Source organism: Dicentrarchus labrax, unplaced genomic scaffold, assembly GCF_905237075.1.
Source record: "Dicentrarchus labrax unplaced genomic scaffold, dlabrax2021, whole genome shotgun sequence".
Classification (NCBI taxonomy): domain Eukaryota; kingdom Metazoa; phylum Chordata; class Actinopteri; family Moronidae; genus Dicentrarchus; species Dicentrarchus labrax.
This window is the reverse complement of record NW_026136954.1, coordinates 80090-106758: the sequence shown is the minus strand read 5'-3', so window position 1 is coordinate 106758 and position 26669 is coordinate 80090. Positions and strand designations below refer to the sequence as shown.

The 26669-nt window shown below is 39.6% G+C and overlaps 1 long non-coding RNA gene across 1 annotated transcript; it reads left to right on the top strand.

Moving 5' to 3' along the window:
• Positions 1–10: 10 nt before the first annotated feature.
• LOC127360844 (uncharacterized) lies at positions 11–8505 on the top strand. Its single transcript, XR_007883941.1, has 3 exons — positions 11–247; positions 1501–2025; positions 8436–8505. It is a non-coding gene; the product is annotated as an uncharacterized LOC127360844 (long non-coding RNA).
• Positions 8506–26669: the final 18164 nt, after the last annotated feature.

The window sequence follows — 26669 nt, the reverse complement described above, 5'->3', positions numbered from 1 at the left end:
AGAAGTTATCTCAGGACACTTTTCAAATAGAGCAGGTCTAGACCGAACTCTTTAACATTAATTACAGAGACCCAACAGTACCACCATGAGCAAGCACTTGGCGACAAGGGCAAGGAAAAACTGCCTGTTAAAAGGCAGAAACCTAGGACAGATCCTCCGGCTCTAGGTGGGTGGTCGTCTGTCTCGACCAGTTGGGATGAGAGAGAGAGAGAGAGAGAGAGAGAGAGAGCGACAGACAGACAGACAGGTGCATAGCAACAACAGTATTGGCAATGGCAGTCAAGCAGGACCATGGCAGGAGGCTCCACCAGGATCCATGAGAACCTGCGAGACGAGAAAGCACAAGAACTCCGGGGAAGAAGTGGAGTTAGTAACATGCATTAAAGGGACATGAATGAGTGCAGAAAGAGAGAGGAAGAGAGTAGCTCAGTGCACCATGGGAAATCCCCCGATAGTCTAGGCCTATAGCAGCATAACTAAGGGATGGTTCAGGACTCACCTGATCCAGCCCTAACTATAAGCTTTATCAAAGAGGAATGTCTTAAGCCTTCTCTTGAATGTGGTGAGGGTGTCTGCCTCCCGAACCACAACTGGAAGCTGGAAGCTGGCACTCCGTCTCGAGAAAGTTCTACCTTTTCTCATCAGAGAGGATCAGACAGGCTTTAACAAAGGTAGAAGTTCTAGTTACAATATTAAGAGGCTTCTACATATTATCAATATTTGTCAGACACAGGAAATTTATAGCATGGTCGTTTCATTGGACGCAGAAAAGGCATTCGACCTTGTCGAATGGTCATACCTGTTTAACGTCTTACATAAATTTAATTTGGGAGACAATTTTATTAGATGGGTCAAACTATTATATAAAAATCCCATTGGTCAAAGTATTATATAAAAATCCCATGGCCGCAGTCATCACCAATGGCTACAGATCTGACAACTTTCCACTTCATCGCTCAACACATCAGGGCTGCCCCCTTAGCCCCGCCCTTTTTGCCGACGTTTTGCTTTATGTGCTGGAGCCTGAAATTTCTGTTTCAAGCCTTGTTGATGTAATCACTTTGTTTGGATGTTTTTCGGGTTACAAAATCAATTTCTCAAAATCTTTGGCTATGCCAATGGGAAGCCTTAGAGATAGAACTAACACACTACCCTCATTCCCATTCAAATGGTCCATTACAGGTTTTGTCTACCTGGGCATTCACATCACACCTTTGTTTCATGAAATGTTTAAGGCTAATTTTAACCCCCTCCTAGACTCCATAAGGAAGGACCTGGACAGATGGACTCCACTCCCCTTGTCATTGCTTGGTAGAGTTTCTATCATTAAAATGAATATTTTGCCAAGATTATTATACCCCCTACAGATGATTCAATTCAATTCAATTCAATTTTATTTGTATAGCGCCAATTCATAACCAAAGTTATCTCAGGACACTTTTCAAATAGAGCAGGTCTAGACCGAACTCTTTAACATTAATTACAGAGACAGACAGACAGACGCACAGCAACAACAGTATTGGCAATGGCAGTCAAGCAGGACCATGGCAGGAGGCTCCACCAGGATCCATGAGAACCTGCGAGACGAGAAAGCACAAGAACTCCAGGGAAGAAGTGGAGTTAGTAACATGCATTAAAGGGACATGAATGAGTGCAGAAAGAGAGAGGAAGAGAGTAGCTCAGTGCACCATGGGAAATCCCCCGATAGTCTAGGCCTATAGCAGCATAACTAAGGGATGGTTCAGGACTCACCTGATCCAGCCCTAACTATAAGCTTTATCAAAGAGGAATGTCTTAAGCCTACTCTTGAATGTGGTGAGGGTGTCTGCCTCCCGAACCACAACTGGAAGCTGGTTCCACAGGAGAGGAGCTTGGTAACTGAAGGCTCTGGCTCCTGTTCTACTTTTAGAGACTATAGGAACCACAAGTAGCCCAGCATTCAGAGAACGTAGTGTTCTAGTGGGGTAATAGGGTACTATGAGCTCTTTAAGATATGAAGGGGCCTGACCATGAAGAGCTTTATAGGTGAGGAGGAGGATTTTAAATTCAATTCTACATTTTATAGGGAGCCAATGCAGAGTAGCTAGTACAGGAGAGATGTGATCTCTTTTTCTAGTTCCTGTCAGTACTCGTGCTGCAGCGTTCTGAATTAATTGGAGCGTTTTAATGGACTTATTGGGGCAACCTGATAATAAAGAGTTGCAGTAATCCAGCCTTGAAGTAACAAATGCATGGATTAGTTTTTCTGCATCTGTCTGTGATAGTATGTGTCTAATTTTTCTAATATTCTAATATATCTAATATAATATTACGTAAATGAAAGAAGGCAGTCCTAGAGGTCTGCTTTATGTGGGAGTTAAATGACAAATCCTGATCCAAGATAACTCCAAGATTCCTGACAGTGGTGCTCGAGGCCAAGTTAATGCCATCTAGAGTGACTATATCTTTAGACAATGAGTCTCTAAGGTTTTTGGGGCCAAGAACAAGAATTTCGGTTTTTTCTGAGTTTAACATCAGAAAATTGCAGGTCATCCAGGATTTTATGTCCTTAAGACATGTTTGTAATTTAGATAATTGATTAATTTCATTGGGTTTGATTGATAGATATAACTGCGTATCATCTGCATAACAGTGAAAGTTAATGGAGTGATTCCTAATAATGTTGCCTAAAGGGAGCATATATAAAGTAAATAGTATTGGTCCAAGTACAGAACCTTGTGGAACTCCATGACTAACTGTGGTATTTATTGAAGATTCATCGTTAACATGTACAAACTGCGAGCGATCTGATAAATATGACTTAAACCAGCTTAGTGCGGTTCCTTTAATGCCAATTTGATGCTCAAGTCTCTCTAAAAGAATATTATGGTCAATGGTGTCAAATGCAGCACTAAGATCTAATAATACAAGTACAGAGACAAATCCATTGTCAGAAGCAGTCAGAAGGTCATTATTAACTTTAACCAGAGCTGTCTCTGTGCTATGATGAACTCTAAATCCTGACTGAAAATCCTCAAATAAACTATTGTTATGTAGAAAGTCACACAGCTCTTTGGCGACTACTTTCTCCAGAATCTTAGAGAGGAAGGGGAGGTTAGAAATTGGTCTGTAGTTGGCGAAAACCCCTGGGTCAAGAGTGGACTTTTTAAGAAGGGGTTTAATTACAGCTACTTTAAAGGACTGTGGTACATATCCTGATAATAAAGAAAGATTAATCATATCCAGTAAAGAAGTGCCAATAAAGGGAACAACTTCTTTAAGCAGCCTAGTTGGGATCGGGTCTAATAGACAGGTTGATGGCTTCTATGAAGAAATGATTGAAGTTAACTGATGAAGATCGATAGCAGAAAAACAGTCTAAATATATATCTAAGTTTACATTGACAGAAGTCTCTGAACTTGGAGAGCCACTGATAACTGTTGATGGCAGTTGGTGATTAATTTTTTCTCTTATAGTAATAATTTTATTATAGAAGAAGCTCATGAAGTCATTGCTACTTAAGTTTATGGGGATATGTGGCTCAATAGAGCTGTGACTCTCTGTCAGCCTGGCTACAGTGCTGAAGAGGAACCTAGGGTTGTTCTTATTTTCTTCTATTAGTGCTGAGTAATAGGCTCCTCTGGGATTACGGAGGGCCTTTCTAAAAATTTTAAGATTATTTTGCCAATTTGAGCGATATTCTGATAATTTGGAAGAGCGCCATTTCCTTTCAGATTTTCTAGCTATTTGTTAAATTTACTAGCAGATTGGGTCAAGGTTAGGATCCTACTTCTGATTTGCTGAGTTTAGAAAAGTCACAGACCTCAGGCTCCCTGTTAGGCCTTTTGGCCTTCGAAGGACTTAAAGTCAGCCAGGAGCCATTGTAAAAACAACCCTATAATCTCTAATACATTAAAGACATGGTTTATTACTCAAAAGCTTGAAGGGAGGTCTGGAGTAACATCTCCATTGGTTCCAATTCAGGGCAATCCTAACTTCTTACCAGGCATGGTGGATGGTGGGTATAGCACTCAATGGACATCTCAAGGGATAAAGAGATGTCTTAAGGACATAAAATCCTGGATGACCTGCAATTTTCTGATGTTAAACTCAGAAAAAAAGGAAATTCTTGTTCTTGGCCCAAAAACCATTAGAGACTCACTGTCTAAAGATATAGTTACTCTAGATGGCATTAAACTTGGTCTAGCACCACTGTCAGGAATCTTGGAGTTTTCTTTGATCAGGATTTGTCATTTAACTCCCACATAAAGCAGACCTCTAGGACTGCCTTCGTTCATTTACGTAATATTACAAAAATTAGACACATACTATCACAGACAGATGCAGAAAAACTATATCCATGCATTTGTTAATTCAAGGCTGGATAACTGCAACTCTTTATTATCAGGTTGCCCAATAAGTCCATTAAAACGCTCCAATTAATTCCGAACGCTGCAGCACGAGTACTGACAGGAACTAGAACAAAGAGACACTCGCTGCTGTACTAGCTTCTCTGCAGTTGGGTCCCTGTAAAAAGACTAAGAATAAGACTTTAAAATCCTCCTCCTCACCTATAAAGCTTTCATGGTTTAGGCCCCTTCATAGGGTCCATTAAAGAGCTCATAGTACCCTATTACCCCTCTAGACACTACGTTCTCTGAATGCTGGGCTACTTGTGGTTCTATGAGTCTCTAAAAGTAGAACAGGGGGCAGAGCCTTTCGGTTACCAAGCTCCTCTCCTGTGGGACCATTCCATTGGTCTCGGGAGGCAGACACCTAACCACATTCAAGAGATAGGCTTAAGACATTCCTCTTTGATAAAAGCTTATAGTTAGGGCTGGATGAGGTGAGTCCTGAACCATCCCTTAGTTATGCTGCTATAGGCCTAGACTATCGGGGATTTCCCATGGTGCACTGAGCTCCTCCCTTCCTCTCTCTTTCTGCACTCATTCATGTCCAATTACTGCATGTTACTAACTTCACTTCTTCCCGGAGTTCTTGTGCTTTCAGTCACGCAGGTTCTCTATGGGATCCTGGGTGGAGCCTCCTGCCATGGTCCTCTTAGATTGCTATTGCCAATACTGTTGTTGCTGTGCACCTGTCTGTCTGTCCTCCTCTCTCTCTCTCTCTCTCTCTATGACCCAAACTGGTCGAGTACAGGCTACAACACCCACCTAACTGAAGGACTGTCCTAGTTTCTGACCCTTTATTAACAGTGCAATTTTGCCTAAAAACTGCAACCTGTGTGGCCAAATGCTTGGTGTATGGTGGTACTGTCATGGGCCCTTTCTTTCAATTAATGTTTTAAAGAGTTCGGTCTAGATTCCTGCTCTATTCATGAAAAGTGTCCTGAGACAACTTTCCCAGTTATCTAATTGACGCTATACAAATACCCAAATTGAACCTTTGAGACCCTGAATTATTAAAAATGTAAAGTTGGCTACAGAATGATTGAGACCTGTTTGGCAAAATATGGGTGTATGCAGATACAGTCATGACCCCTTTGTCTCATACAACAGGAAGTAACTTAAGTATGACTCCAGCATTCATGAGATGATTGAAGACCACTTTCCCAGTATCAAAAGGCTAAAACACCCAACTTGTACCTTTGAGACCCTTCATTTAAAGGGCAAAGTTGGCTACAGAATGACTGAGACCTGTTTGGCCAAATATGGGTGTATGGAGATACAGTCATAAGCCCTTTGTTTCAAACAACAGGTAGTAATTTAAGTATGATTCCAGCATTCATGAGATTACTGAAGACCACTTTCCCAGTATCTAAAGGCTAAAACACCCAACTTGTACCTTTGAGACCCTTTATTAAAAGTGCAAAGTTGGCTATAGAATGACTGAGACCTGTTTGGCCAAATATGGTTGTATGGAGATACAGTCATAACACCTTTGTTTCACACAACAGGAAGTAATTTAAGTATGACTCCAGCATTCATGAGATTATTGAAGACCACTTGCTCGGTATCTAAAGGCTAAAACACCCAACTTGTACCTTTGAGACCCTTTATTAAAAGTGCAAAGTTGGCTACAGAATGACTGCAACCTGTTTGGCCAAATATGGGTGTATGGAGATACAGTCATGACCCCTTTGTTTCACACAACAGGAAGTAACGTAAGTATGACTCCAGCATTCATGAGATTATTAAAGACCACTTTCCCAGTATCTAAAGGCTAAAACACCCAACTTGTACCCTTGAGACCCTTTATTAAAAGTGCAAAGTTGGCTACAGAATGACTGAGACCTGTTTTGCCAAATATGGGTGTATGCAGATACAGTCATGACCCCTTTGTCTCACACAACAGGAAACTTAAGTGTGACTCCAGCTTTCATGAGATGATTGAAGACCACTTTCTTAGTATCAAAAGGCTTAAACACCAAACTTGTACCTTTGAGACCCTTTATTTAAAGTGCAAAGTTGGCTACAGAATGACTGAGACCTGTTTGGCCAAATATGGGTGTATGGAGATACAGTCATAAGACCTTTGTGTCAAAAAACAGGAAGTAATTTAAGTATGATTCCAGCATTCATGAGATTATTGAAGACCACTTTCCCAGTATTTAAAGGCTAAAACACCCAACTTGTACCTTTGAGACCCTTTATTAAAAGTGCAAAGTTGGCTACAGAATGACTGAGACCTGTTTAGCCAAATATGGGTGTATGGAGATACAGTCATGACACCTTTATTTCACACAAAAGGAAGTAATTTAAGTATGACTCCAGCATTCATGAGATTATTGAAGACTACTTGCTCGGTATCTAAAGGCTAAAACACCCAACTTGTACCTTTGAGACCCTTTATTAAAAATGCAAAATTGGCTACGGAATGACTGAGACCTGTTTCGCCAAATATGGGTGTATGCAGATACAGTCATGACCCCTTTGTCTCATACAACAGGAAGTAACGTAAGTATGAACCCTTTCTCCCTATCTAAAGCTAAAAACCCCCCCTTCCCTTGCCCCTTTTAAAAAAAAGAGAATGACTGAGACCTGTTTGGCCAAATACGGGTGTAACGAGTTACAGTCATGACCCCTTTGTCTCACACAACAGGAAACTTAAGTATGACTCCAGCATTCATGAGATTATTGAAGACCACTTTCCCAGTATCTAAAGGCTAAAACACCCAACTTGTACCTTTGAGACCCTTTATTAAAAATGGAAAATTGGCTACAGAATGACTGAGACCTGTTTGGCCAAATATGGGTGTATGGAGATACAGTCATGACCCCTTTGTTTCACACAACAGGAGAGTAACGTAAATAAGACCGTTCCAAAACGGCAGTACAGAGACCCCTTTGTCCAACAACAGGAAACTTAAGTATGACTCCAGCATTCATGAGATTATTGAAGACCACTTTCCCAGTATCTAAAGGCTAAAACACCCAACTTATACCTTTGAGACCCTTTATTAAAAATGCAAAATTGGCTACGGAATGACTGAGACCTGTTTCGCCAAATATGGGTGTATGGAGATACAGTCATGACCCCTTTGTCTCACACGACAGGAAGTAACGTAAATATGATTTCCCCCCCCCTTTATAAAAAACAAATGACTGAGACCTGTTTTGTCAAATATGGGTGTATGGAGATACAATCATGACACCTTTGTTTCACACAACAGGCAACTTAAGTATGACTCCAGCATTCATGAGATCATTGAAGACCACTTTCCCAGAATCTAAAGACTAAAACACCCAACTTGTACCCTTGAGACTCTTTATTAAAAGTGCAAAGTTGGCTACACAATGACTGAGACCTGTTTGGCCAAATATGGGTGTATGGAGATACAGTCATGACCCCTTTGTGTCAAAAAACAGGAAGTAATTTAAGTATGATTCCAGCATTCATGAGATTATTGAATGGGGGGGGGGGGGGGGGGGGGGGGGGGGGGGGGGGGGGGGGGGGAGAGACAGACAGACAGACGCACAGCAACAACAGTATTGGCAATGGCAGTCAAGCAGGACCATGGCAGGAGGCTCCACCAGGATCCATGAGAACCTGCGAGACGAGAAAGCACAAGAACCCAGGGAAGAAGTGGAGTTAGTAACATGCATTAAAGGGACATGAATGAGTGCAGAAAGAGAGAGGAAGAGAGTAGCTCAGTGCACCATGGGAAATCCCCCGATAGTCTAGGCCTATAGCAGCATAACTAAGGGATGGTTCAGGACTCACCTGATCCAGCCCTAACTATAAGCTTTATCAAAGAGGAATGTCTTAAGCCTACTCTTGAATGTGGTGAGGGTGTCTGCCTCCGAACCACAACTGGAAGCTGGTTCCACAGGAGAGGAGCTTGGTAACTGAAGGCTCTGGCTCCTGTTCTACTTTTAGAGACTATAGGAACCACAAGTAGCCCAGCATTCAGAGAACGTAGTGTTCTAGTGGGGTAATAGGGTACTATGAGCTCTTTAAGATATGAAGGGGCCTGACCATGAAGAGCTTTATAGGTGAGGAGGAGGATTTTAAATTCAATTCTACATTTTACAGGGAGCCAATGCAGAGTAGCTAGTACAGGAGAGATGTGATCTCTTTTCTAGTTCCTGTCAGTACTCGTGCTGCAGCGTTCTGAATTAATTGGAGCGTTTTAATGGACTTATTGGGGCAACCTGATAATAAAGAGTTGCAGTAATCCAGCCTTGAAGTAACAAATGCATGGATTAGTTTTTCTGCATCTGTCTGTGATAGTATGTGTCTAATTTTTCTAATATTACGTAAATGAAAGAAGGCAGTCCTAGAGGTCTGCTTTATGTGGGAGTTAAATGACAAATCCTGATCCAAGATAACTCCAAGATTCCTGACAGTGGTGCTCGAGGCCAAGTTAATGCCATCTAGACTGACTATATCTTTAGACAATGAGTCTCTAAGGTTTTTGGGGCCAAGAACAAGAATTTCGGTTTTTTCTGAGTTTAACATCAGAAAATTGCAGGTCATCCAGGATTTTATGTCCTTAAGACATGTTTGTAATTTAGATAATTGATTAATTTCATTGGGTTTGATTGATAGATATAACTGCGTATCATCTGCATAACAGTGAAAGTTAATGGAGTGATTCCTAATAATGTTGCCTAAAGGGAGCATATATAAAGTAAATAGTATTGGTCCAAGTACAGAACCTTGTGGAACTCCATGACTAACTGTAGTATTTATTGAAGATTCATCGTTAACATGTACAAACTGCGAGCGATCTGATAAATATGACTTAAACCAGCTTAGTGCGGTTCCTTTAATGCCAATTTGATGCTCAAGTCTCTCTAAAAGAATATTATGGTCAATGGTGTCAAATGCAGCACTAAGATCTAATAATACAAGTACAGAGACAAATCCATTGTCAGAAGCAGTCAGAAGGTCATTATTAACTTTAACCAGAGCTGTCTCTGTGCTATGATGAACTCTAAATCCTGACTGAAAATCCTCAAATAAACTATTGTTATGTAGAAAGTCACACAGCTCTTTGGCGACTACTTTCTCCAGAATCTTAGAGAGGAAGGGGAGGTTAGAAATTGGTCTGTAGTTGGCGAAAACCCCTGGGTCAAGAGTGGACTTTTTAAGAAGGGGTTTAATTACAGCTACTTTAAAGGACTGTGGTACATATCCTGATAATAAAGAAAGATTAATCATATCCAGTAAAGAAGTGCCAATAAAGGGAACAACTTCTTTAAGCAGCCTAGTTGGGATCGGGTCTAATAGACAGGTTGATGGCTTCTATGAAGAAATGATTGAAGTTAACTGATGAAGATCGATAGCAGAAAAACAGTCTAAATATATATCTAAGTTTACATTGACAGAAGTCTCTGAACTTGGAGAGCCACTGATAACTGTTGATGGCAGTTGGTGATTAATTTTTTCTCTTATAGTAATAATTTTATTATAGAAGAAGCTCATGAAGTCATTGCTACTTAAGTTTATGGGGATATGTGGCTCAATAGAGCTGTGACTCTCTGTCAGCCTGGCTACAGTGCTGAAGAGGAACCTAGGGTTGTTCTTATTTTCTTCTATTAGTGCTGAGTAATAGGCTCCTCTGGGATTACGGAGGGCCTTTCTAAAAATTTTAAGATTATTTTGCCAATTTGAGCGATATTCTGATAATTTGGAAGAGCGCCATTTCCTTTCAGATTTTCTAGCTATTTGTTTTAACTGGCGGGTTTGGTAGTTATACCAAGGTGCTAGTCTCCTATGTTTTAATAATTTCCTTTTTAAAGGAGCGATAGAGTCTAATGTTGATCGTAGTGAGCCTGTAGCACTATCGACAAGATTATCAATTTCAGAGGGACTAAAGTCGTTATAGAACTCTGTTAAATTCAGACATGGCATTGAATTAAACACTGAAGGAATCTCCTCCTTAAATTTAGCTACAGCACTGTCAGATAGACATCTGCTGTAGGAAGTTTTGCCTAATGGCTTATAATCTAATAGTATGAATTCAAAAGTTATTAAATAATGGTCAGATAGGAAAGGATTATGTGGGAAGACTATTAAATGTTCAATATCAATGCCATATGATAAAACAAGGTCAAGAGTGTGATTAAAACAATGAGTTTTATCACTTCTGACAGAAGCCAATTGAGTCTATTAATGATATAAATGCATTACTAAGGCTGTCATTGTCAACATCCACATGAATATTAAAATCACCTACAATAATTACTTTATCTGATTTAAGAATTAAACTTGATAGAAACTCTGAAAATTCAGATATAAAATCAGAGTACGGTCCAGGAGCGCGGTACACTATAACAAATAGAACTGGCTGCAGTGTTTTCCAGTTTGGGTGAAAAAGACTAAGAACAAGGCTTTCAAATGAATTATAATTTGGTTTAGGTTTAGGGTCCATTAAAACGCTCGAATCATATATGGCTGCCACTCCACCTCCTCGGCCTGTGCCTCGAGGAATGTGAGTATTAAGATGACTGGGGGGGGGGTGGATTCATTTAGGCTAACATACTCCTCGTGGGACAACCAGGTCTCAGTAAGACAAAGTAAATCAATATCATAGTCTGATATTAATTCATTCACTAAAACAGCTTTAGAGGACAGAGACCTGATATTTAACAGCCCACATTTCATTCTCTTATTTTGTGCTACTGAGGAGTTAGTTTTAATTTTTATTAGATTTTTTTTTTTTTTTTTTTTTTTTTTTTTTTTTTTTTTTTATTTTTTTGGGGGGGGGGGGGAAAAAATCTTTTTTGGGGTTTTTGGGGGGGGGTGTTTTTAAAAAAAAGGAAGAAAAGGTTTGAAGAAAGCAGCGCTGCTTCCTGGTCCTAACTCTGGACTGTCAGTATTGAAGACCACTTTGCCAGTATTTAAAGGCTAAAACACCCAACTTGTACCTTTGAGACCCTTTATTAAAAGTGCAAAGTTGGCTAAGGAATGACTGCAACCTGTTTGGCCAAATATGGGTGTATTGAGATACAGTCATGACCCCTTTCTTTCACACAACAGGTAGTAATTTAAGTATGATTCCAGCATTCATGAGATTATTGAAGACCACTTTCCCAGTATCTAAAGGCTAAAACACCCAACTTGTACCTTTGAGACCCTTTATTAAAAATGCAAAGTTGGCTACGGAATGATTGAGACCTGTTTTGCCAAATATGGGTGTATGCAGATACAGTCATGACCCCTTTGTCTCACACAACAGGAAGTAACGTAAGTATGACTCCAGCATTCATGAGATTGTTAAAGACCACTTTCCCAGAATCTAAAGACTAAAACACCCAACTTGTACCCTTGAGACTCTTTATTAAAAGGGCAAAGTTGGCTACAGAATGACTAAGACCTGTTTGGCCAAATATGGGTGTATCAAGATACAGTCATGACCCCTTTCTTTCACACAACAGGTAGTAATTTAAGTATGATTCCAGCATTCATGAGATTATTGAAGACCACTTTCCCAGTATCTAAAGGCTAAAACACCCAACTTGTACCTTTGAGACCCTTTATTAAAAGTGCAAAGTTGGCTACAGAATGACTGAGACCTGTTTAGCCAAATATGGTTGTATGGAGATACAGTCATGACACCTTTATTTCACACAACAGGAAGTAATTTAAGTATGACTCCAGCATTCATGATATTATTGAAGACCACTTTCTCGGTATCTAAAGGCTAAAACACCCAACTTGTACCTTTGAGACCCTTTATTAAAAATGAAATGTTGGCTGCAGAATGACTAAGACCAGTTTGGCCAAATATGGGTGTATCAAGATACAGTCATGACCCCTTTCTTTCACACAACAGGTAGTAATTTAAGTATGATTCCAGCATTCATGAGATTATTGAAGACCACTTTCCCAGTATCTAAAGGCTAAAACACCCAACTTCTACCTTTGAGACCCTTTATCAAAAGTGCAAAGTTGGCTACAGAATGACTGAGACCTGTTTAGCCAAATATGGGTGTATGGAGATACAGTCATGACACCTTTATTTCACACAACAGGAAGTAATTTAAGTATGACTCCAGCATTCATGAGATTATTGAAGACCACTTGCTCGGTATCTAAAGGCTAAAACACCCAACTTGTACCTTTGAGACCCTTTATTAAAAATGCAAAGTTGGCTACGGAATGACTGAGACCTGTTTTGCCAAATATGGGTGTATGCAGATACAGTCATGACCCCTTTGTCTCACACAACAGGAAGTAACGTAAGTATGACTCCAGCATTCATGAGATTGTTAAAGACCACTTTCCCAGAATCTAAAGACTAAAACACCCAACTTGTACCCTTGAGACTCTTTATTAAAAGGGCAAAGTTGGCTACAGAATGACTGAGACCTGTTTGGCCAAATATGGGTGTATCAAGATACAGTCATGACACCTTTATTTCACACAACAGGAAGTAATTTAAGTATGACTCCAGCATTCATGAGATTATTGAAGACCACTTGCTCGGTATCTAAAGGCTAAAACACCCAACTTGTACCTTTGAGACCCTTTATTAAAAATGCAAAGTTGGCTACGGAATGACTGAGACCTGTTTTGCCAAATATGGGTGTATGCAGATACAGTCATGACCCCTTTGTCTCATACAACAGGAAACTTAAGTATGACTGCAGAATTCACGGGATTATTGAAGACCACTTTCTCGGTATCTAAAGGCTAAAAAACCCAACTTGTACCTTTGAGACCCTTTATTAAAAATGAAATGTTGGCTGCAGAATGACTAAGACCTGTTTGGCCAAATATGAGTGTATGGAGATACAGTCATGACATCTTTGTTTCACACACCAGGAGAGTAACTTAAGTATCACTCCAGCATTCATGAGATAATTGAAGACCACTTTCTCTGTATTTAAAGGCTAGAACACCCGACTTGTACCTTTGAGACCCTTTATTAAAAGTGCAAAGTTGGCTACAGAATGACTGAGACCTGTTTGGCCAAATATGAGTGTATGGAGATACAGTCATGACATCTTTGTTTCACACACCAGGAGAGTAACTTAAGTATCACTCCAGCATTCATGAGATAATTGAAGACCACTTTCTCTGTATTTAAAGGCTAGAACACCCAACTTGTACCTTTGAGACCCTTTATTAAAAGTGCAAAGTTGGCTACAGAATGACTGAGACCTGTTTGGCCAAATATGAGTGTATGGAGATACAGTCATGACATCTTTGTTTAACACACCAGGAGAGTAACTTAAGTATCACGCCAGCATTCATGAGATAATTGAAGACCACTTTCTCTGTACTTAAAGGCTAGAACACCCGACTTGTATGTTTGAGACCCTTTTTTAAAAGTGCAAAGTTGGCTACAGAATGACTGAGACCTGTTTGGCCAAATACGGGTGTATCGAGATACAGTGATGACCCCTTTGTCTCACACAACAGGAAGTAACGTAAGTATGACTCCAGCATTCATGAGATTGTTAAAGACCACTTTCCCAGAATCTAAAGACTAAAACACCCGACTTGTACCCTTGAGACCCTTTATTAAAAGTGCAAAGTTGGCTACAGAATGACTGAGACCTGTTTAGCCAAATATGGGCGTATGGAGATACAGTCATGACACCTTTATTTCACACAACAGGAAGTAATTTAAGTATGACTCCAGCATTCATGAGATTATTGAAGACCACTTGCTCGGTATCTAAAGGCTAAAACACCCATCTTGTACTTTTGAGACCCTTTATTAAAAATGCAAAGTTGGCTACAGAATGACTGAGACCTGTTTCGCCAAATATGGGTGTATGGAGATACAGTCATGACCCCTATGTCTCATACAACAGGAAGTAACGTAAATATGAGACTGAGACCTGTTTGGCCAAATACGGGTGTAACGAGATACAGTGATGACCCCTTTGTCTCATAAGACAGGAAACTTAAGTATGACTCCAGCATTCATGAGATTATTGAAAACCACTTTCCCAGTATCTAAAGGCTAAAACACCCAACTTGTACCATTGAAACGGTTTATTAAAAATGGAAAATTGGCTACGGAATGACTGAGACCTATTTCACCAAATATGGGTGTATGGAGATACAGTCATGACCCCTTTGTCTCATACAACAGGAAGTTATGTAAATATGAGACTGAGACCTGTTTGGCCAAATATGGGTGTATGGAGATACAATCATGACACCTTTGTTGCATACAACAGGCAACTTAAGTATGACTCTAGCATTCATGATATCATTGAAGACCACTTTCCCAGAATCTAAAGACTAAAACACCTAACTTGTACCCTTGAGACTCTTTATTAAAAGTGCAAAGTTGGCTACACAATGACTGAGACCTGTTTGGCCAAATATGGGTGTATCAAGATACAGTCATGACCCTTTTCTTTCACACAACAGGAAGTAATTTAAGTATGATTCCAGCATTCATGTGAAAATTGAAGACCACTTTCTCTGTATCTAAAGGCTAAAACACCCAACTTGTACCTTTAAGACCCTTTATTAAAAATGCAAAGTTGGCTACAAAAAAAAATTATATTTTTTTTTCAAAAAATGGGTTTTTGGAAAAAAAATAATTACCCCTTTTTTTCACACAAAAGGAAGTAACGTAAGTATTACTCCACCTTCATGAGATTGTTAAAGACCACTTTCCCAGAATCTAAAGACTAAAACACCCAACTTGTACTTTTGAGACCCTTTATTAAAAATGCAATGTTGGCTGCAGAATAACTTTTTTTTTTTTATTTTTTTTTTTTTTTTTTTTTTTTTTTCCTTTTTTTTTTTTTTTTTAAATTTTTTTTTTTTTTTTTTTTTTTTTTTTTTTTTTTTTTTAAACTTTTTTTTTTTTTAAAAAGTAAAAAACCCCCATTTTTTTTTTTTAAACCCCTTTATTAAAAATGCAAAGTGGACAGAAGACTGAGACCTGTTTGGCCAAATATGGGTGTATGGAGATACAGTCATGACACCTTTTGTAACACACCAGGAGGGCAACTTTTAATTTTTTTTTTAATATATATTTTTTTTTTAAGACCACTTTCTTGGTATCTAAAGGCTAAAACACCCAACTTGTACCTTTAAGACCCTTTATTAAAAGTGCAAAGTTGGCTACACAATGACTGAGACCTGTTTGGCCAAATATGGGTGTATCAAGATACAGTCATGACCCTTTTCTTTCACACAACAGGAAGTAATTTAAGTATGATTCCAGCATTCATGTGAAAATTGAAGACCACTTTCTCTGTATCTAAAGGCTAAAACACCCAACTTGTACCTTTAAGACCCTTTATTAAAAATGCAAAGTTGGCTACAGAATGACTGATACCTGTTTGGCCAAATATGGGTGTATGGAGATACAGTAATGACCCCTTTGTCTCACACAACAGGAAGTAACGTAAGTATTACTCCAGCCTTCATGAGATTGTTAAAGACCACTTTCCCAGAATCTAAAGACTAAAACACCCAACTTGTACTTTTGAGACCCTTTATTAAAAATGCAATGTTGGCTGCAGAATAACTAAGACCTGTTTGGCCAAATACGGGTGTATCGAGATACAGTCATGACCCCTTTGTCTCATGTAACAGGAAACTTAAGTATGACTCCAGTATTCATGAGATAATTGAAGACCACTTTCTCTGTATATAAAGGCTAAAACACCCAACTTGTACCTTTAAGACCCTTTATTAAAAATGCAAAGTTGGCTACAGAATGACTGAGACCTGTTTGGCCAAATATGGGTGTATGGAGATACAGTCATGACACCTTTTTGTAACACACCAGGAGGGCAACTTAAGTATGACTCTAGCATATATTATATTTTTGAAGACCACTTGCTCGGTATCTAAAGGCTAAAACACCCAACTTGTACCTTTAAGACCCTTTATTAAAAATGCAAAGTTGGCTACAGAATGACTGATACCTGTTTGGCCAGATATGGGTGTATGGAGATACAGTCATGACCCCTTTGTCTCACACAACAGGAAGTAACGTCAGTATTACTCCAGCCTTCATGAGATTGTTAAAGACCACTTTCCCGGAATCTAAAGACTAAAACACCCAACCTGTACCTTTGAGACCCTTTATTAAAAATTCAATGTTGGCTGCAGAATGACTGACACCTGTTTGGCCAAATACAGGTGTATCGAGATACAGTCATGACCCCTTTGTCACATGTAACAGGAATCTTCAGTATGACTCCAGCATTCATGAGATAATTGAAGACCACTTTCTCTGTATATAAAGTCTAAAACACCCAACTTGTACCTTTAAGACCCTTCATTAAAAATGCAAAGTTGGCTAGAGAATGACTGAGACCTGTTTGGCCAAATATGGGTGTTTGTAGATACAAACACGACCCCTTTGTCTCATACAACAGGAAGTGACTTAAATATGACTCCAGCATTCATGAGATTATTGAAGACCACTTTCTCAGTACCTAAAGGCTAAAACACCCAACTTTTACCTCTGAGACCCTTTATTTATTAATAATACTAAGTTGGCTATTGAACAACCGAGACCTGTTTGGCCAAATATGGGTGTATGGAGATAAAGTCATGACCCCTTTGTCTCACACAACAGGAAGTGACTGAAATATGAGATTTTTGAAAGCCACTTTCTCAGCATCTAAAGTCTAAATCACCCAACTTGTATACCTGCGAGACCCTTTTCAAAGACTAAACAAACATGAATTCTTCCTCAAAAACTTATATTGTATTCAAGAACATTTATTCTGTCCTCAAGGACATGGCAAAACATATTTAGGAACTTCACTGTGTCCTAATGGATTTGGCTCCTGGACATTCTTTTCTGCAAAGGTTCACATACAAACCGGTCTAATATAACATAATATTTATGTTAACGAACACAGAACTTTAAGGGATTCTTCATCCTTGGACTTTTCTTCCTCTGAAGAACATGGCTCCTAAAAGGATGCAAAAAGATGTTGTTTTCCAATATATCTTTAATGTAGTAAACGGCACTAAAACCTTCTTCATACTGCTCACCTTTGTTTCACAATGCTTACATGACCTACTTGTGGGATGCATTTTTCTCATTTTCTGTTTGCAAGGAACATGGCTCCTTAAGATGGGACAGATATCGGTTAATGTATGACCTTATTTCAGCTACACAAAGTGAAACCAGTTTACTTCCACTCACCTGTCCTTCAACATCCATCTCATCTTCTATGTACAAGGAATATGGCTCCTGAAGATGGGGAACAGAAAGATAGTGGTTCATGTATGACTTGATTTCATGCACACAAAATTAAACCAGTATACTTCCACTCACCTGTCCTTCAACATCTATCTCATCTTCTATGTACAAGGAACATGGCTCCTTAAGATGGGGAACAGACAGATATTGGTTCATGTATGACTTGATTTCATGGACACAAAATTTAACCAGTTTACTTCCACTCACCTGTCCTTCAACATCCATCTCATCTTCTATGTACAAGGAACATGGCTCCTTAAGATTGGGAACAGACAGTTATTGGTATATGTATGAGTTGATTTCATGCACACAAAATTAAACCAGTTTACTTCCACTCACCTGTCCTTAAATCCTTTAAAAAATAACTATACTGTATATACACATCACTAAACCAAGGTTAATGCACCTCACCTTAACTTCAACACAGGCTGTCAGAACCTCCTCAATAGATGCATTCTTCTCATTGTCCTCTGCAGAGGAAGACATCACCTGGAGACAAATCATGAGATTTTTTTATGCAAGGGACAGATAGATGTTGGGTTTTTCACGTTTTAAATGCTTAGATGGTCCTGTTATTCAATAGAATTACATTCAAAGGTTTCCAGCTGCCACACTAGGAAATGTATACTAACCACTGGTTCTGCTCCTTAATGACTAGATGACTCCAGAGGTTACAGTAATATACAGCATGCTAAACAACATGGAGTTAATCATAAAACAGAGACATGAATATCTGACAGCTACTCACAGGGTCGGTAGTCTCTGTTCTCTCATACGGGTTGTCTTCTTCCTCACACCTGAGCTGCAATGATGAGCACAGTATGAAATAATATTCTGTTGGCACAAAAGACCAAAACACTCTTAAATGTGCAGATTTCTTTAGTTGAACCTTCCTCACCTGTTCTATTCTTATGGGCCTATAGATACATGAGTTTCTCTGAGCCCATATATAAGCGTTATGGCGTAATATTTCACGCCTTTTTCTGCGGTAGTAGTAAATGACTGGGGTCAGCGTTACAGTGATGAGCACAATCACAGCAACAATAGCTCCTGCTGTAGTTCCTGCTGTAGGTCCATGTCCATCAATCTCTGTTGATGGAGATGTGACATTGAGTACCGGCTCACAGTCTTCCATACCCACTCCTGCTGTAATTTCAGCTGTAGTTCCTGCTATAGGTCCATGTCCGTCAATCACTGTTGATGGAGATGTGATTTTGAGTATAAGCTCACAGTCTTCCATACCCACAAGGTTCTGGACAGTACAGCGGTATGTTCCAGAGTCCCTCTCTGTGATCTTATCCAAGTATAAGTCTCCTTCTGGAGCATCAACAAATGCATCCGGAGGCAGCATCCGGTTTCCGCTAAGCTTTTCCCATCTGTATTTAAGCGGTGGAGTGCCTTGTGAGGATCTGCATCTGAGCCTTATATTTGTATCTAACACAGCTTCATCATCCATGTAACATACCGGTTTGTCCGGCCTCTCTATTACAGTCAGAAGAATGTCTTTAATCTGTTCTCTTGCTAGGTATCTCACCTTACATTGGTATGTTCCAGAATCTGTAAGCTTAAGGTCAGTGATGCTTAAAGAAGCATCGCCATCTTGGGGCTCAGGGGATGTAAAGTAGATCCTGTTCTTTAAAGGGGCATATAAATTATTCTGAATGATACTTTGAGTATACCAGAGTATAAGTTTGTCATCTTCCTGCCTGTTTGGTGGCACAATGTTCCACTCTATGTCCAAATTTTCCAAATCCTCAGAATCAAGGGTGAACTCACAGTTAAGAGACACACTTCGATCTCTAGCTCCATAATAGTGATTATTGTCAGATGTTATTTTTAGAGAATAAGCTTGTTCTGGGGTAAGAGCGCATAATATCATCATGGCAACAGTCCATAGCACGGCGAAATATCCTGGGAGGCAGCAATGTTGATGCACAAGCATAATGATGTACTTCACTTCACTTTCACTGCCTGGGTTTCACTGTAAATCATAAGGGTTACAGTTAGGGCAGGACTGTATATGGGAACATACATGTTACACATGGTGCAAGAAAACTGGTCTATTACAACATATTAGTCCTCCTCACACCATTTTTGCTGAGTGGGAGAGTGAGAGGTATCCTCTTAGCCACTCGGACCCCATACATACAACCTCATGAACATCATCAGAGTCACTTTCATGATGAATGAGGGATGCAGAATTTACTAAATAAAATATCTCAGAAAAAAAAGATCAAGTGTGGTTAAGGAGCTTTTTTTAAGTATTCAGGTGTAAAATGAAATCACAGATTCACTGTGTGTGTATGCTTCTTTTAAATGTTAATAAATGTATCTGTTTGAGTAAAGATGTGTGTGAAGGTCCTTAGTCATCCAGGTCATGGTAAAGCAAAGGCTCATCTAAAGTCTGAAGGCAACTGGACTGTTTGAAAGTCTTGAGTAAAGTTATGAGTTTTTTCAGAAAATACAGATTTAGCATCATTAGTCACATATCTGAATATTAAAAATATTTCAAGGGTCATGAGCTGATGTAAACTAAATGTCTAAATAACTAAACTTAAAAATATTATTTGCATGTCAAATGGTGTTGATTACAAGAATGTGAGATTATTTAAATTTCCCTTTCTCCTGTGATGTAAAGAAAATAAAGCCTACAAATATCACTTTTAAAAAAGTTCCACAAAATCAGGCATTTTAAGCTACAACAATCACAAAAAGCCCACAAAATCCCAGGGGGAGTGGTAATAAATATACAAAGTATATGAAATATTCCAAAGCATATTCTGTAAATGATGTAATATATTTTTTATTGATTATGTCAAATAAGATCTACTTGACCTATGTTAATATATAAAATATGGAGACAGCTTTACAGTAAGTTGGGTTCATAATTGCCACAGCTCTATAATATTACAGTAGTGGGCTCCTTAAAAGCCGATTACATTGTATCAGATGTTTTCCAAGTTTTAATCTTTTACTGCAAAAGTGGGTCCTCATTTATTACTATACAGACAAAATGGACGGATTCACTCGCAGAACTTTTACCTCCACCTCCGGCAATTGTAGCTCGGAGATTTCAAACTAAAATAAAACTTTATCTACAAAAGAGACCAAAGTGGGCCACAAATCCACATCTGAACAGCATTATAGCAAGAAAAAGTGTAAAAGTGTGGTGTAATTGTGCAGCATTACAGCAATGTAACAGGACTAAAAACCAGAAATTGATTCTTACCTGGAGAAGAGCTGAATCCTTTCAAAACCTGTGCAGATTTAGCAACATCAATATTACCAACACACTGGAGCAGCCAATCAGTGCAGTCATTGACTTTTCAGCCAATCAGAGCAGTCCAATGTCCTCTGTGCATGAAGGGCACGAAGAGAGCAAAGGTTCAGGAGGAATCATGGACAGAGGTGTTGCAGCAACCAGCAATCACGTAAAAACCAAAAATACTGACATGTTGGATGTTGATGTGCAGTCTGGGCAATGAATGACTGCTTGTTGTTTTTGTTGCACTTTATTAGCATGGTTTTAGATCTCTTAAATAACATTTTAAAACCTGTTATATGCATTTAAATATACTCCAGGTTCCCTTTAAACAGGTGCTCACACTGGAAACTTTCAGATGGATAGATAGATAGATAGATTTACTTTATTGATCCCAAACTGGGAAATTGTTTGGTTCCAGCAGCAGAAGTACAAAACGTAAAAGTACACTACACAGTATAAAGCAGGTAGCTTAAATAGAATACATCCAAATATATACAGAATATAAAAAATATCAAATATAAAATATGAAATAAAAACTATAAAACAGGAAAAAGAGTTAGTGAAAAAACAAATATGGCAGTGAGCAGGTAGCAAAAACAAATATGGCAGTGGCCAGGTATTTTATTACAATATAGCAGAGAGTTGTGGGTTATCTCTGTCAGACAGATGTGAGTTATTGTACATTGTAATGGCTTGCGGCAGGAATGATTTCCTTTGTCGGTCTCTATCTTTAGTGTTTGCATACAGCAGATCCAGGGTCTTGTTTTCTCAGTCAACATACTGGTGGAAGGTTGGCAGTAGTTTATCCAAATTGACATGATTAAAATCACCAGTAATGACAGTGAAGGCATTGGGGTATCGATTCCGAAAACTGCCAACAGTGGAGGTAATGACATCACAGGCTGCCGCTGCATTAGCTGATGGAGGGATGTAAACAGCGATAACAATGGCGCACGTGAATTCCCGAAGCAGATAGTACGGGCGCATTCCCACAGCAAGTAGTTCAATGTCTGGGTTACAGAGACGTTCTGTCACATGCACATGTCCGGGATTACACCACTTCTCACTCACATACAGTGCAATCCCTCCTCCCTTCTTCTTACCGCTGCTTACAACGTCTCTGTCCGCCCGGATGATGCTGAAGCCGGGTACCGCCACGCTGTGGTCCGGGATGTGCAAGTGCAGCCATGTCTCGGTTAACACAACGCACTACACTCGCGATATTCCCACTGAGTCTAAATTCAATTCAATTCAATTCAATTCAATTTTATTTGTATAGCGCCAATTCATAACAGAAGTTATCTCAGGACACTTTTCAAATAGAGCAGGTCTAGACCGAACTCTTTAACATTAATTACAGAGACCCAACAGTACCACCATGAGCAAGCACTTGGCGACAAGGGCAAGGAAAAACTGCCTGTTAAAAGGCAGAAACCTAGGACAGATCCTCCGGCTCTAGGTGGGTGGTCGTCTGTCTCAACCAGTTGGGGTGAGAGAGAGAGAGAGAGAGAGAGAGAGAGAGAGAGAGAGAGACAGACAGACAGACAGGTGCACAGCAACAACAGTATTGGCAATGGCAGTCAAGCAGGACCATGGCAGGAGGCTCCACCAGGATCCATGAGAACCTGCGAGACGAGAAAGCACAAGAACTCCGGGGAAGAAGTGGAGTTAGTAACATGCATTAATGGGACATGAATGAGTGCATAAAGAGAGAGGAAGGGAGGAGCTCAGTGCACCATGGGAAATCCCCCGATAGTCTAGGCCTATAGCAGCATAACTAAGGGATGGTTCAAGACTCACCTGATCCAGCCCTAACTATAAGCTTTATCAAAGAGGAATGTCTTAAGCCTACTCTTGAATGTGGTGAGGGTATCTGCCTCCCGAACCACAACTGGAAGCTGGTTCCACAGGAGAGGAGCTTGGTAACTGAAGGCTCTGGCTCCTGTTCTACTTTTAGAGACTATAGGAACCACAAGTAGCCCAGCATTCAGAGAACGTAGTGTTCTAGAGGGGTAATAGGGTACTATGAGCTCTTTAAGATATGAAGGAGCCTGACCATGAAGAGCTTTATAGGTGAGGAGGAGGATTTTAAATTCAATTCTACATTTTACAGGGAGCCAATGCAGAGAAGCTAGTACAGGAGAGATGTGATCTCTTTTTCTAGTTCCTGTCAGTACTCGTGCTGCAGCGTTCTGAATTAATTGGAGCGTTTTAATGGACTTATTGGGGCAACCTGATAATAAAGAGTTGCAGTAATCCAGCCTTGAAGTAACAAATGCATGGATTAGTTTTTCTGCATCTGTCTGTGATAGGATGTGTCTAATTTTTCTAATATTACGTAAATGAAAGAAGGCGGTCCTAGAGGTCTGCTTTATGTGGGAGTTAAATGACAAATCCTGATCAAAGATAACTCCAAGATTCCTGACAGTGGTGCTAGAGGCCAAGTTAATGCCATCTAGAGTGACTATATCTTCAGACAATGAGTCTCTAAGGTTTTTGGGGCCAAGAACAAGAATTTCGTTTTTTTCTGAGTTTAACATCAGAAAATTGCAGGTCATCCAGGATTTTATGTCCTTAAGACATGTTTGTAATTTAGATAATTGATTAATTTCATTGGGCTTGATTGATAGATATAACTGCATATCATCTGCATAACAGTGAAAGTTAATGGAGTGATTCCTAATAATGTTGCCTAAAGGGAGCATATATAAAGTAAATAGTATTGGTCCAAGTACAGAACCTTGTGGAACTCCATGACTAACTGTAGTATTTATTGAAGATTCATCGTTAACATGTACAAACTGCGAGCGATCTGATAAATATGACTTAAACCAGCTTAGTGCGGTTCCTTTAATGCCAATTTGATGCTCAAGTCTCCCCAAAAGAATATTATGGTCAATGGTGTCAAATGCAGCACTAAGATCTAATAATACATTACAGAGACAAGTCCATTGTCAGAAGCAGTCAGAAGGTCATTATTAACTTTAACCAGAGCTGTCTCTGTGCTATGATGAACTCTAAATCCTGACTGAAAATCCTCAAATAAACTATTGTTATGTAGAAAGTCACACAACTCTTTGGCGACTACTTTCTCCAGAATCTTAGAGAGGAAGGGGAGGTTAGAAATCGGTCTATAGTTGGCTAAAACCCCTGGGTCAAGAGTGGACTTTTTAAGAAGGGGTTTAATTACAGCTACTTTAAAGGACTGTGGTACATATAATAAAGAAAGATTAATCATATCCAGTAAAGAAGTGCCAATTAAGGGAACAACTTCTTTAAGCAGCCTAGTTGGGATCGGGTCTAATAGACAGGTTGATGGCTTCGATGAAGAAATGATTGAAGTTAACTGATGAAGATCGATAGCAGAAAAATAGTCTAAATATATATCTAAGTTTACATTGACAGAAGTCCCTGAACTTGGAGAGCCACTGGTAACTGTTGATGGCAGTTGGTGATTAATTTTTTCTCTAATAGTAATAATTTTATAATAGAAGAGGCTCATGAAGTCATTGCTACTTAAGTTTATGGGGATATGTGGCTCAATAGAGCTGTGACTCTCTGTCAGCCTGGCTACAGTGCTGAAGAGGAACCTAGGGTTATTCTTATTTTCTTCTATTAGTGCTGAGTAATAGGCTCCTCTGGCATTACGGAGGGCCTTTCTATAAATTTTAAGATTATCAACAGGGCAAGCTCGTCCATCTTATTCCCCAGGGACCTCATGCTCCCTGTGATTAACACTGGTACAGCAGTGCAAAATCTCCTCTTCTTCGCCCTCAGCTTGGCTCCAGCTCTGCACCCCCAATGTCTCCTCCACCGCTCCGCCGGGATTTCAGGCCTCGCTCTGGGCAGCAGTACAGGTTTACAAAATGCAATCAGCTGGTCATGAGTGTAAACAATGACCCCGCCGTCCCGTCTCTGACCCTCCATTGCCACAGATAACAAGATGGCCGAAGTCATTGCCTTTAGTGATTAGACAACTGACTGACTGGAAAACACAATTGATAGGACAGATAGGATAGAACAGAATACGTGCTGACGTGCTACGGTGAGCATGTTACCTCATTTCCTGTTGCTGCGTTACTGGTAGTGATAGCGTATTTGGGCTGCTCAGGCTTTTCCGAACAGATTATTGTTATTTTCATTGTTACTTCTGCTAAATCCACAAATGAAATTTAAGCATCTTGTAGTCTCACTCATTCAAGAACACTGTTATTTGTAACTTTCACTAAATCTATTCCTGTTTGAAGGTCTCTCAGCTTCACTAGTTGCCGTTTGCTAGCGATGTCTTTTCTCTCTCCCTCTCGTTCGCCTCCTCTCTACTGCATTTATTAGGAGACAGCTGGACAGACTCCACCAGCGGAAGGCCGCAGGACCTGATGGTATCAGCCCCAGGATCCTGAAGACCTGTGCTAGCCAGCTGTCTCCTGTTCTCCAACATTTTCCTGTCCCGAAAAGTCAACTTGATTGGACCTCAATGATTACTGAGCAGTTGCCCTCACATGTCATGTGATGAAGGTGCTCGAGAGGCTGGTCTTGGCCCACAAGAGGCCACAGATGAAGGAGATGCTGGACCCTCTACACTTTGCTTACCAGCCCAATCTGGGAGTTGACGACACCGTCATCTGCCTGCTGCAACGAGCCCATTTGCACCTGGATGGTGGTGGCAGCACTGTGAGACTCATATTTTTAGTACTGTATTTATCTACATATACAAGAATACATTTTTGTTTAAAGCCTTTGAAAGAGTCTCCAAGTTAAAAGTTGGGTGTTTTAGCCTTTAGATACTGAGATAGTGGTCTTCAACAATCTCATGAATGCTGGAGTCATATTTAAGTCACTTCCTGTTGTGTGAGACAAAGGGGTCATGACTGTCTGTCCATACACCCATATTTGGCCAAACTGGTCTCAGTCGTTCTCCAGCCAACTCAGTATTTTTAATAAATAAAGGATCTCAAAGGTATACAAGTTGGGTGTTTTTGCAATGAAATGTGGGGATGTTGGGTCTAACAACCAACATCCCTAATTTCCCTTGTATAGGGCACAATACCAGCAAGTATGGTCTATAGTGCTATGTTGGATCTGCAGTATAAACCCAATATCTCCATATTAGTCCCTTTTGTGGAAAAACCCTTTGGGAAATAGGGTCTAACAAAGACATGTTGGGTCTATACTGTGATGTTGGATCTGACCCAACATCTCAATAAAGACCCATCAAGTGATAGACTGCTTTCCTAGAGGTGCTCCACAGACAGACTGGGGAAGTCTTTTGTCCCCCATGCAATTAGGTTGCACAACTCTCTGGCTATCTATTGATCCATAATGTCATAATTTGATTGTTTTGATCTTTTGTTCAATAAATGTATTTACGTTTTTTATTCTTGCATTTGGGTTCTGCTCCATTGTGTTTCCTTAATTGGACATGACACATAATCTCAACTGAACCCTGACTTTTGTAACCCATTGGCCCACTAAAATGATACACTTTTTTTTATTTTTGTTTTTTTTGTTTTACAAATTGTATATTTTCTCTTCCTGTGACAAAAAAAAAAAAAAATACACTTAGTTCAATTTTTAAATTGTTCACACCAGTAATATCTGCAAAAGTAATTCCTGCTGTTCTAATATCTTTGAAACTCATTGAAGGTTTCCAGTGTGAGCAAAAGCATGCTGTGGTCTGTAAGGGAAAAATCAGCTGATGAAAACAATCAGCCTGTTTAAAGGGAGCCTGGGATATATTTAAATGCATGTAAAAGGTTGTAACATGTTATTTAAGCTATCTAAAACCATGCTAATGAATGCTAATAAAGTGCA